Raw genomic sequence first — 12,659 nt, forward strand, 5'->3', positions numbered from 1 at the left:
CGATTAAGAGATTTGTAACATCGATATTATTGATGGGAAAGGCTTAAAGGTTAAGGTTACTTTTAAAATGCCTATAAAGCTACTTTGGTTTCAAAATTCACACAGACAGGATTCGACAAATTCAGCTTCTGGAATTTCATAAAGCCAATAATTCTCTGAACGATTTTGATTTCTTATTACCAGAGTTTTCGCATTTCGCAGCTTAGATACAGTTGATGCAATACCAAGTAATACCAACCTACTAGGTAGGCGGTTTACCATCTGACATTTCACTCAAATATAAGAGCAACCCTCAGAAGTTGAAAATTTATAAGCCGTTGCGCAATAAATTTCATTTACTACGCAATGCAAATAAAACCTTTCCGATTAACACGACGGCATCAAACGCCGCAATTAAAGGCGCTAGATTAATTACCGCCCGCGGCTGTCGCAAACACGTAGGCTCGTCAATTGCGGGCACGGGCCGCCAGCCACCCGACCCGACCCGACCCCACACACCCGCATCGTTTGTCTAATTTGGATATTGATGTTTACATGACAGTGGACATCTACTACTTAAACCGTCTGGCTACTAAAAGAAACTAAAAGATTATATTCAAATTAAAACGATCACCGAAAGCGCAAGGAATCCGACACATCCTTTGATCTGCTGCATCTTGATTAGCGTGTAAAACGGCGCCATTTTGATATACGGGTTTAGGAATTTCGTGCGGAAAGTGGTTTGTTTTCCCGATCGTATCAATGCATGTTTGGACAAGCAAGTTCGCGAGATTTTCCTCGGTTTTGCGTACAACAAACATGACGACAATGGCTGTTCGGGGAACCGCGTGACGCGGGACCGTGGAACAATGAAACTTGCATAACAAGGCGAACAATTCGGACTGTTGACGCTGCTCACAATGCTGTGTACGAGGCGTAAGCAAAGCTTTTGGTAACTGTTGTTTTAGCTATGATACAATGTCTTACATTATTGTCGATTGTGGCGATTTAGCGAACATTACCAACTGTTGTAAAATACTGGGGGAAAGTAGAGCATTACCTACATTTTAGGTTTTGAAATTAAGGTACAATTTAGGTAAGATAATTAAATAAACTTGCCTTGTATCACTGAGTAAGTGAGTATAGGATCCGATTCGATCGGATTCGATCATCAATAGGTATGTACATAATAATGCAATTAACTCGTTAGTAGTATTTTTCCACTGTGTTTAGAGATTCAAATAAATGTCTGGGACATCCAGAAGTAAATTACTTATGCGCCGTGTAGATCTTCTACTAGCTAATAGGTGACCGAGCACAGACGGGCCGGGCCGCAAGTGATTTGACCTCCGACTCCTCAATTAAAACGCTGACACGGGAATTGAATGAGCAGCAGCCACTAAATAGATAAGTGTAATAAATGTGAGGCAATGTGTATCACTTTCAGACTGCGTCGTTGTCGACCGCTTTGCTCTGGCCTTGTGGAACTTGCCCATTATACAGTATTCAAATAAGTAACGACTCGTTACGCATGACCAAATGTGGTACATATACCTACGAGGAACCATTCTCGAAAATATATCTAAATGAATTAGTAAATTTATGCTAGGAATAGCGGCGGCCGATTCAGTTTTTTTGCTACCTACCTATTTACTTATAGGTATAGAGTGCGTAAGCCAGAAGGCGAAACTATAAACTGTCAATTAGGCCCCTTAATAATTTACTACATTAAAAGCAGTTAATGCCTGGTTTTCAGTGGTTTCTTGGATTGATACTAGCGTTTTTTTCTTGTAAATGTAACTGGATACTTGACCATTAAGCCTAAGTAGACGGAAAAGCCAATATATCAGCATGTTGGCTACGATTACGTAGATCTAACATGCATGCCTCTGCATACTGATAGCTACGGCAAGGCGGCACGGGTGCCCGAACTGGACATATATGCAAACGCAAAAAACATTGGACCACATCCAAATCGGGATATTTCTAGAAAAACTCCGACAGCGCCGTACGTGACAGATATCAGAGATAACTTTGCGTTCTAATTTTTTCTATCTTTGAAATCTGAAATATGTAATGGTCGGTGGGCAGGTCTCATTAACCACGGAACGTATCATTTATAATTTAAAACTGGGTTAGCGTCGATGCCTCTGCATGTGATCGTCGCGAACTATTGGCTAGACGAGCAGTATTGTCGTAAATTTATTAGTGGTATTTAGTGAGTGGGTGTTTTGGTAAGATGCTCGGTGGCGACTGGCGAGGCGTGCTCGGCGTGGGGCGGAGAGCCGCGATTGGCGATCGCCTCCCAACGCCTCCGCGCACGCGCGCGCCTCTCACGAGAAAAATCTCTTCGGAAAACTGCTTTTCATCTCGCCATTATTCTAATTTGGATGTTGGTGGCGCGGGGCGGGATGACCGTCAGATTTTACAGCAAAATGGCCACTGCAGCGACATTCATGTTTTTTTTAACGTCTCAAAAATATGTAAGTACTTACTTAATATAACGTAGGTACAGGTAACTCATTCATAATAAACAGTATGAAATTGTTAAAATTCAACTGCGTTTATTTTTAAATTGTGCCTACATCACGATTTGATGGTATATCGAGGATTCGAATTTTCGTTGAAAGGCCTTTAATAAACCTAATATCATTTCGACTCATTAAACATTGTAATGAATGCAGTTTCAGTATGACTTTTGTATGATAATAAAGCGGGGAAGGTTAAGTTCAGTGTCGTTTCATTTACCCGTGAGCATTTAGCTGTAATTTATGGACAAAGCAATCCTTTGTTTATACCAAACGTTTGTTTTTTAGTCGAGAAAACGAAACATTTTGATTTCCTTTTTACAATTATACCGATTTAGATTTTTATAGGTGATACTGTCTACTAAAGTTATAGAATTATGGATTATAAACATTTGAGAATTCCGTTTAATAAGTAAGTAAGTATTTATTTGCAAAGAATAAATAGGTACAATAGTGTCTTAGGTGGTAAGAGACAATTGGTTGCTTATTCTGCTATTTGTACTATACAGGTTGTACTAGCATGCAAAAATCTTCAAACGACTACAAATCTGGCTGTATATCTTCAGATATTAGGTTTATGATTGTAAATTTGGTGTGTGGTGAGTAGGTAGTCACAGCAGTATCGCGGCCTTGTTTTGTAGCAAATATCGTACAGTTATGTTATGATGTTAGTTACAAGTGAATCAAGACAGCAAGTGCAAGTGAACATCGCTCAGTAAACGTAATTATTACTCTGTACCTAAGCTTTCACGGATTGTTAACTCGCATATCGTTGGTCTACTTATACTACCTAACTAACGTTATAATAAAACATAAGTTTACGTTATGTTTATGTTAATTACTGACACGCTAACTAATAGGAGTACTCTCAAATTAAGCCATTTATTCTCGAGGCGCGGCATTAAATACGTCCGAATAAATATATGAGTGAATTGGCAACTGAAGATCCGCTTGGTGTTATTCTACTCTACAAAGAAATAGAGTCTGTTCGAAAAGAGAAGAGTCGTTCTTTCCGCACAGACTCTAAAATGCATACGAGCACTTGACGGTTGTGCAATAGGTATGTACCATCTGACAGACAAGCATCTTTCTATTCTACGACAAACTAAACCTAAGTTGTCTAAATTGTGCCTAATTGTACGTTTATGGGTTATAGTCCAAATGTAAGAAAACACAAGAAATACAAAAATACGCTATACTAAATCTGACAACAAGTCCCCTTACTTCTGCTTAATAATGACGATAGCGAATGGGAACGGAACTTGTTTAAATAATCATAGCATTTTAGGGGATTTGATTAAATAAAGTAGGTTAGGTCGTAAAGCGATCTGTCAATGGCGAGTAAAGACTCTACAACCCATTTTAACATCACAGACCACGCAATAGTGGACTTTGTGTCAATGGGATAAGTGCTTTGGTATTTGACAGAGTTAGTGGACCTATGCCGGAAGATCTAATTTAAGTTGAGGTGTTTTTCTGTTTCGCCAGAAGCGAGCGACGCGGACATTAGCAGCTATTAACAGCGTGTTAATGTCGAGGATGAAATACGCCCATAGGAAACGTCTATAATATTTAAAAAAAATGTATTAAATACCCTCATATTTGTTTCAAGTTCATAATCTAGTTGGTCTGATCTTGGCTATTTCATGTGGCTTATATTTCTATAAAACAGCATGATATTTATGATAATTTCCTTAGTACGGATATCGGCGAGACGCGAAGTCTATGGACATTTGGTACAGTCATTTGCAATTATATCTTGCACAATGAAACGCGCAAAAACATATAACTTGTAACAACATCTCCGTAAAAAAATATTCAGTAGTGTGGTTCGCGCGGACGACCGTCCGCGCAGACAGCTTTCTCATACAATTTGGTAATACGCACGGTCGGTCCGCGTGACACTAAAACCAGCCTTAGATAATTTTGCGCGCTCCATTATGCAAGATATTTGCAAGTGACTGTACCTTATAGTATTTCATTGAATCCCATGACCAAAGTGCTTAAAATGGATTGGTACGGCGGGTTAGATAATTCGTACTAGAATTGAACAAGAGAGACACGAAACGACAGTTCAGTAATATTGAACGACCAGCGGGTCCGTAAGTGCTTGGTTTAACGCTCCTTTGTCCCCGTCTCGGCACGGTCGGCTGCCTGCGAAAATTCGCCTTCCACCGACACCTAACTATGCGCGATGGTCAAAATAACCAAAATGCTTCGTTCATTTAATATTCACCAAGCCGGACGATAAAGGGGACTAGTTAATTAATTGATAAAGTTACTGTAGGTACATGTAAGACCGAGAAAGGGTTAGATTTTTTAAAATAAGGCAAGCAACGGATTTTTAAATAATTTTGACTATTATTAATATATTTAGGTATGCCGAGTCGACACCGAAATCAATGATTTTTTGTTCCGCCGACTTATTTTTATTTGTTAACCAATAATAAGTATAATAACTTTTTGCAGTTTACCTATAGGTACATTACTAATTAGCAATACTATTGCGTAACAGCTCTTTGTTTTTATTACAGCATGCCTCATTATTATAATCAATGCCCATTAATAAACACATAAAATTGGCTACGGAGTTCCTACCAAGTACCAACGTTCGTATTCAGAAACAAAAATGAAATACCAATAAGTACATCTATCAAATCTCATTTTATCCCAATATTATTATAGTACGACTTTAGCATTTAGTCTAATCGGTTATAAAATGAGCGAGCGCAAACAAACAATGCGATTTTAGTATAATTATGATACACCAAATGCAAATTCGAAAATAAAGGCTGCGTATACGTATGTACCTATTCATTATGAAACGTTGAAATAACCAGCCCAACCGTGTCGAGAAAATGTTTACTTTCAGCCCGGTTCCATGAACCTAATGGCAAAATAAACTATTGTTTCATGATTCATCGCTGGCTCGTTTAGGCAATTGTACAATAACTGAGTGCCTACCAGTTTTTGTGAAGTATTGTTAGCGATGCCGATAAGTAGATAAAACATTGTTGCCGTGTTCTATAAAAAATAGGGCAGAGGAATGAGCGGAATGATGAGTGCTTGATTGCTAGATAGATTGTCTTGCATAGATAGCACACGTTTTACCATGCCAAAATAAATAAGTTTTTGGCAAAAATTTCATTTTTGGTATAAGCTTTTATCGCTGACTGTACTTTTCTTACGACAGACAACTAATACTCATCGAGACAATTCTAAAAACCCCTAACACAATTAGGTTGCGTTGTTTCATCACAGAGTTCCTATGACCACCTCCTGTCTCCATCATCAGATCAGCTCGATGGTACCATAATATTGCATTGTCACCCGACTTACATGTGTATGCAAAATTTCAGCTCAATCGGAAACCGGAAAGTGGATCAAATTTAACTTGCAAGATTCCATTACATAGTTACATACAGGTCGAACTTATAAAATCTTGTTAAAAATTGAATTATTTACAGACTCGTATGTCTTCATTATATATTAATTATTACAGTAAGTGCAAGTAGCATTTTATATGTAACGAAAGAATATTCGCCTACCTGCAAAACTCAAGTACTTAAAGAATTACCCACATTTAATCCGATAAAGGGTGGTTTCGTATTACCCCATTAATCCCTTCCACATTGTGTAAAACTATAAAAGCTAATTCGCAGATGTTGCGCACTTAACGTAATTTGTAACATTTAAATCGAATCGTTAAAAAATAGTTTTAAAAAAGTGAACAAGTAAGGATTTGCAAGATGGCGTCCAAATAAATAGAGAGCACCTGTATCCTGCGACGGTGTAGGGTGCTTCGGGGCTGGTATTTACAACCCCTAAAAAGCTCTTGCCTCTAACTAAACCAGTGTAGTTTGATCTTTGATCACGTATGGTTGATGCAGATCTAGAGTTCACACTTATTACTGGCTAGTCTTCGTGTGCTTGGTAAGCGATATAACAACTCAGGATATACAGTGTGTGGCCTACAACACGGGTGAATAATTAAAACGTAGATTCTACTCCTCAAACAATAAAACTTTTGTTCAACAACTTTTTGAAATGATGTAGTCTTAAAATTGTCCCTTTTTCAAACAAACTAAATAATATTTTCAATGTACTTTAAATTCCGTCTAATTGACATTGCCCGTCAGCCTTGTCACCGTACAGGCATAATCAATTTCGTAATACATTGCGTGTTCGAATAAATTTTAAAGTGTTTTAAAATACAAACCACAAGTTATTTTTAAAAGTCGCTGAACAAACATTGTCTTGTTTGAGGAGTAGAATCTACGTTTTAATTTTTCACCCGTGTTGTAGGCCACACACTGTATATTTGTAACTTTTTTATCTTCTGTATATCTATCTTTGCCATTTATCCATTATTGGGCTGTTTGAAAAGTAAAACTGCGCTAGTAAAAACAATAAATTGGTGATACAATACATTTAAAGCCTGCACCATTCCATTGTTTCCACCATTCCAGGTTTAGGTACAATAGCACAAAATATGTAACTACATAATATCGCCAGTAAGTATGTAACAACCTACTATAATTTTCCTCATCATCTCATACGTTTTATTTTCATGACAATTAAAGGCAAAAGATTTTAAATGATATCAATCTACCTTGACTGCATGTTTACTGACATCATGTATTGTATATCATAAGTAGGTACCTATATACATTTACTATGGGTACTAAACATACTATGAATAAAAATACGATTAAGTAGCTAATAAATTTTATGTATCGTATAGAAGTGCTGCGGCACGCATATGTGCTAGGCAAGTTGGGCAATTACCTAATTACATGCGTACAACACGCATATACCAGTAATAATCATTAGTGGCAAGTTGGCAATCCATTGATAATTACTTATTTTATTTCGAGGCAATAAATGTTGAAAGGTGACTGGAAAACTGACGTTACATATAGCTGCATAAATATTAGAGATGCCCCGAATAGTGGTTTTGGCCGAATACCGAATATTCGGCCCGTCTCTCGGCCGAATACCGAATATTCGGCATGTCGTGCGAACATTTTGAGTCACAATTATTATGAAAACTCATCGCTAACAAAGCTCAACGTTAGATGACGTTAGCTAAGATATATTTTTGTTGAACAACATTAATGAATAGAGTCAAACAAAACAGACTCATGATAAAAATAAAATGTTATTTAATCAACAAATGCTCATAAAAGGGTCTTCGTATTTAACAACTTTCCAAGAACACATTCTAAATATACCTACATAGTTTTTGGTCATTTTTACTGTGCATTTTTTCTTTAAGTAGGTGCAATAGATATTCGGTATTCGGCCGAATAGTAGGCAACATTCGGCCGAATACCGAATATTCGGCAAAGTGGCCGAATACCGAATAGTTGCCGAATATTAGTGGCATCTCTAATAAATATCGTGGTCTAATAAAATTACTTGACATACTTCAGCAAGTAAAATCATCATCATCTTCCTCGCGTTTTCCCGGCATTTTGCCACGGCTCATGGGAGCCTGGGGTCCGCTTGGCAACTAATCCCAGTAATTGGCAAGTAAAATATCTAGGATAAAATAATTTATAACAATCAATTGACTTTTCTTGTCAAAACGTATAATCAAAATTTCAATTAGGTATGTGCGTCCGTACTCCATACACATTGTATGTATGGCTGTAATTTTCCGAGTTGCAAGGCAGTGAGTCACTACATAAGTGAAAACATAACAATTACACAGGTACCCCTAATGGGGTCTCTCTTATCTGTCTATTGTTTAACGCTTTTTATTCCCACGCTGCGACGTCTGATAACGAGCTCCGAGGTAACCTTATCATTAGGAATTTAGAAGTATTAACACTTATTATGCCTCCAAAAGTAACTTGAATTTTGTAGTATTATCATCTTCTTTTTATTTTGAAGGATATTCCGCGAAAACCATTAATTACCTATTGAGAAAAAAATGTAACTTTATTTGCTTACTAAAAGGTAGTGTCACTATAAAATTATACTTGAAATACTTAACCACTTTTTATAGTAGAGTATTTTTTATATGTAGTAACTTTGTAGGTATATAAATTTTCACGATAATGTAAGAAATGTCTAATTCATCATCTTCCTCGCGTTATCCCGGCATTTTGCCACGGCTCATGGGAGCCTGGGGTCCGCTTGGCAAATAATCCCAGTAATTGGCGTGGGCACTAGTTTTTACGAAAGCGACTGCCATCTGACCTTCCAACCCAGAGGGTAAACTAGGGAGGAGGGGCCCGTATTGGGATTAGTCCGGTTTCCTCACGATGTTTTCCTTCACCGAAAAGCGACTGGTAAATATCAAATGATATTTCGTACATAAGTTCCGAAAAACTCATTGGTACGAGCCGGGGTTCGAACCCGCGACCTCCGGATTGCAAGTCGCACGCTCTTACCGCTAGGCCACCAGCGCTTTTTAAGAAATGTCTAATTGATTATAAATAAGTGATAAGATTAATTTTGACGGATTTTGACGACTGGTAGAGTTGTAAAAAATGTTAAACTAAAGGCCTCTAAGTTAAATTGGTTGACAAATTGCTGGCAAATAACCCTTCTTATGCCTACCTAAATACCTATCTAGTCTTGTACCGAATTGGTTGTGAGGTCTTTGACAAGCGACATTTAGAGCAAAACAGGGTATATTGGAAGGAATCCTGTATTTATAATGTTCATTAGGCAATATTATAGTACATAATTATAGTATATAACGATTTTCAAGTGGTAAGTATGTATATAACGCTATGTAGGTACACTAGGCTCACAAGAGCAATTAAAATTTAAAACGATATGAATGTATGATTATCTGTTTAGTCGGCGAAAAACAGAAATTTAATGATGCAACTTTCGTTTGGATTTTAAATCTTATTACTGTAAGTAAATACTTTTTTTTATACTATCATTACCCTCAAGTGTCATCTGATCAAGAACAATAAAATGTCAACCATCCATACAAATTGACAGCGAAGGAAAAAACACACCTTATAAACACAAGAACAGGTACCTGTTCTTAAACTAAAAACAAATATTGTGTATTCATGTCATGGCGGCAGAAAACGCATTGTTGAATTGAAACATCAACGGAACGGCGTCAAACAAAGACAGTCGGCAGTCAAGTGCAAAATCCCGCGACCCACGCGTCTGATAACAGGCAAAATGTAATATATGAGCCGAATCCATTATCCAATGACGTACACCAATTACCCATTTAGTGCAATTCGGGGCATCGTAGAGTCTAGCGCTCGCGACCCGCGCCGTCACTCACTCAAAGCACCAATTCAAAATATCACTAGCGAGCACTGTTCGGGAGCGTATCGAACTTTCGATCATTTCAAACCAGTCCATCCAGAGTTTACAAGCACTGAGGTGACGCGCGTGCTTCGCAGCGGCCGGCGCGCGACTAGGCACGCCGTTCTCAATGGGCGCGCGCAGTGGGGCGAAGCTCGCACTCCCTGAGCTTACGAAAATTACCAATTGCGCTCTCCCCGTTCATGAGTGGACATTCGCATTGCACTTCTTAACCTGACCAAATTTTAAATGCTAGGACCTCTTAGGTAACACCGATCGAGCACCTGCTCGCACCCGAAAGTAAACTGCGCGCTAGAAGGAGATGAAGTGCCCCATCAGGCGGACCGGATGGCGGACTCGGTTATGAATGAATCCGCTGTCCTTCTCCAGCGTACCGGTTCGCGTATTCGAGTCTCACTCGGATACAGGTTGTCGTAGAGGAAGTGAAAGGGACGAGGCGTAGTAAATATTGCGTTCCGTGGATCCGTCAGGATTATAAAAGGGCTTTGGTTTTTGTTACAAAGGATAACCGTCGGCCATTCATAGTTTTGTTAGGCTAGATGCGTTGGTGTGACGTCAGAGTTGGTTAAAAAGGGTTTTTCTACTCCAGCACTTAAATGTGTCAATTAAATGACTAACAGTGATATCTAAAGCAATGTCATTTGAATGATTTGTCTATAGGCTCATAAGATGACTGCTAGCAGTCATCTTATGAGTATAATACAACTGCTTTATTTTTTTTAAAGATACAAGTTCCGATCATCTTGATTGAAAGAGGTATGTTTTCATTTACAATAATAACTCTTTTTTTTTTAAATAATAACTCAATTTTTTTTAAATAATAACTCTTTTTTTTAATAATAACTCTTTTTTTTGCTGCAGCTGTCATAGAAAAAGTAATGTATGCAACAGCTCATAATTGGTTCTTAAAATTCTCGGGTCTTTTTTTACAAAACTCGACTACGTCTCGTTTTGTAACTTCGACCCTTGAATTTTAAGAACCCTTATTATATCACTGTTGCATAAATTACTATTTGAGGATTCGTTTTGAGACTTATAATATGTAATATGGTTTAGAAGTAAGGTGCGGTGTCGAGGGCACGGGTCCAGCATTGTTCGCGGTATTGTTATCGGTGGGCGCGCCTCAAACGGCCCATGTCAATGTTTGAACGAGCGACGTGACGTAGGTACACTCAGCATCAGAAATATCAGTGTGATCAACTGGCCAACTCTCAAACACGACCTTATTATCTAGGGCGTAAAGAATCTATGTTTTTGAGCGGCGAGTTCAATATTATCGAGGTTGACTGTGTGTAGGGTCTTCCTTTGTCCCGAGCAAACACTCGGCCGCCACAAAGTTTCCACTTGACTCTGGCCTAATGTCACCGGATGGGATGGCTCCTTATACGACAAATCTTACCAAATCCTTACTCATTGAGGACAATACATGAGTAACATGAGCAAATGTTTAAAGATGTTACGAATTGGGTAATACGTCAGGGAAACCAGTTACGTATTAATGAGGCTCAGACTTCAAAGTAAAATTGAATTCTGGAATAAGATAAGTACAACCCATAACTAGATTTTTCACGCTCGTGTTAACATCCTACCTACCCTAATCGAGACTCCTATAGCGTCACACAAAATAATTTGAGTTTTTAATAAAAGTGTTCGTCAAATTGAAATACATACATAGCTTACTTTCAAGTTGAGCAGATAAACACATAAATATATGTTTTTTTAATTATGAATAGTGGATAATATGAACTTATATGCATCATAATATGTATAAGTTTCTCAGATTGGCAGTCAATCCCACATGATTTGCGATGAAAGCTAGGTATTATTTATAAGAAAACGAAGTGACCCTATTTCAATGTCAATTTATTTGACGTGCAGTTTTTACTAACTTACTAGTTTTTACAAACGACCCTAAATTCTGGAGAAATTAGGCGCTTAAAGTAACGTAACTTGCTTTCCAAAGTTTCGTAAAATAAATAAAGAGCAAGGCAACAGTTGGCTTTCGCTCGAACAAACAGAGGATGCGGTACGTGTCCTCACGCTTGACACATACTATGTACTCATATATTTGCTTACACATAATAATAATGTGTAATTTCGTCTTTGTAATAACCCAGTCTCATAGTCCACCCAAACTTCAATCCATAGACCGGTATATACTGTTCTCTTTTGCTACAATAGTCCGCGTTTGCGTCAATAGTGAACGGGTTCCAGCAGGCGTTCTACATGACATAAAAGCTCTCCAAGGGGCCTTTACGTGTTGGATCTGTGTCCTCACGCAAGCCTATCAAAAAACCGGGAGTATAGGCCCGTGATATCCAAGGAGATGTGTAATTTTAAGCTAAATCTCCTAGTTGGTGTAATCATCCTGGATTACCACCGATGGAGGTCTGAAAGCGACAGATTCCTATGTCATGGTTTTTATTCGGTTATATTTGATCAGATTTTGCATCATATGAATATGTACTTACTTGTGCACATATTGTCTTTGTCTGACATATAATACAGTCACCTGCAAAAATATGTTGCATGGCGGAGGAAAGAAATATGTATCTGACAAAACCTTCATTAGGTTCTCTACTCTAGCCGTAAAGTTTGAGTGTATGTTTTTGTGCCCTCTAGTAATTTAGAAAATTGAAGCTAAGACTGCCAGGTGTAGTCAAGAGCCTCTACGCAGATCTGCATGAATGATCTTTGTTCTTTTTCTTCACATGCACCATATTCCTTGTAAAATAAATCACAGCAAAATCAGAACGTTAACAGTGAGTCTTGCCACAAATCAATGAGATCCCGTCGGGCCATGTAACTTCTGAGCGCCAGGTGCTACGCGGGAAGTACCCC

The 12,659-nt window shown here is 38.1% G+C and overlaps 1 protein-coding gene across 3 annotated transcripts in view; it reads right to left on the reverse strand.

Moving 5' to 3' along the window:
• LOC134655904 (ETS-like protein pointed) overlaps positions 1-12,659 on the reverse strand; it is a 180,006-nt gene that overhangs the window by 57,993 nt on the left and 109,354 nt on the right. Inside the window, exon 1 of one of the 3 annotated variants that reach the window (XM_063511404.1) lies at positions 9,705-9,920. The exons of the other annotated variants lie outside the window; for them this stretch is intronic. The gene's annotated coding sequence lies outside the window, so the exon portion shown is untranslated. Of the gene's footprint in view, positions 1-9,704; positions 9,921-12,659 lie in introns of those variants that run through there. 3 annotated transcript variants of the gene reach the window in all.

This window comes from Cydia amplana, chromosome 17 (assembly GCF_948474715.1).
Source record: "Cydia amplana chromosome 17, ilCydAmpl1.1, whole genome shotgun sequence".
Lineage (NCBI taxonomy): Eukaryota > Metazoa > Arthropoda > Insecta > Lepidoptera > Tortricidae > Cydia > Cydia amplana.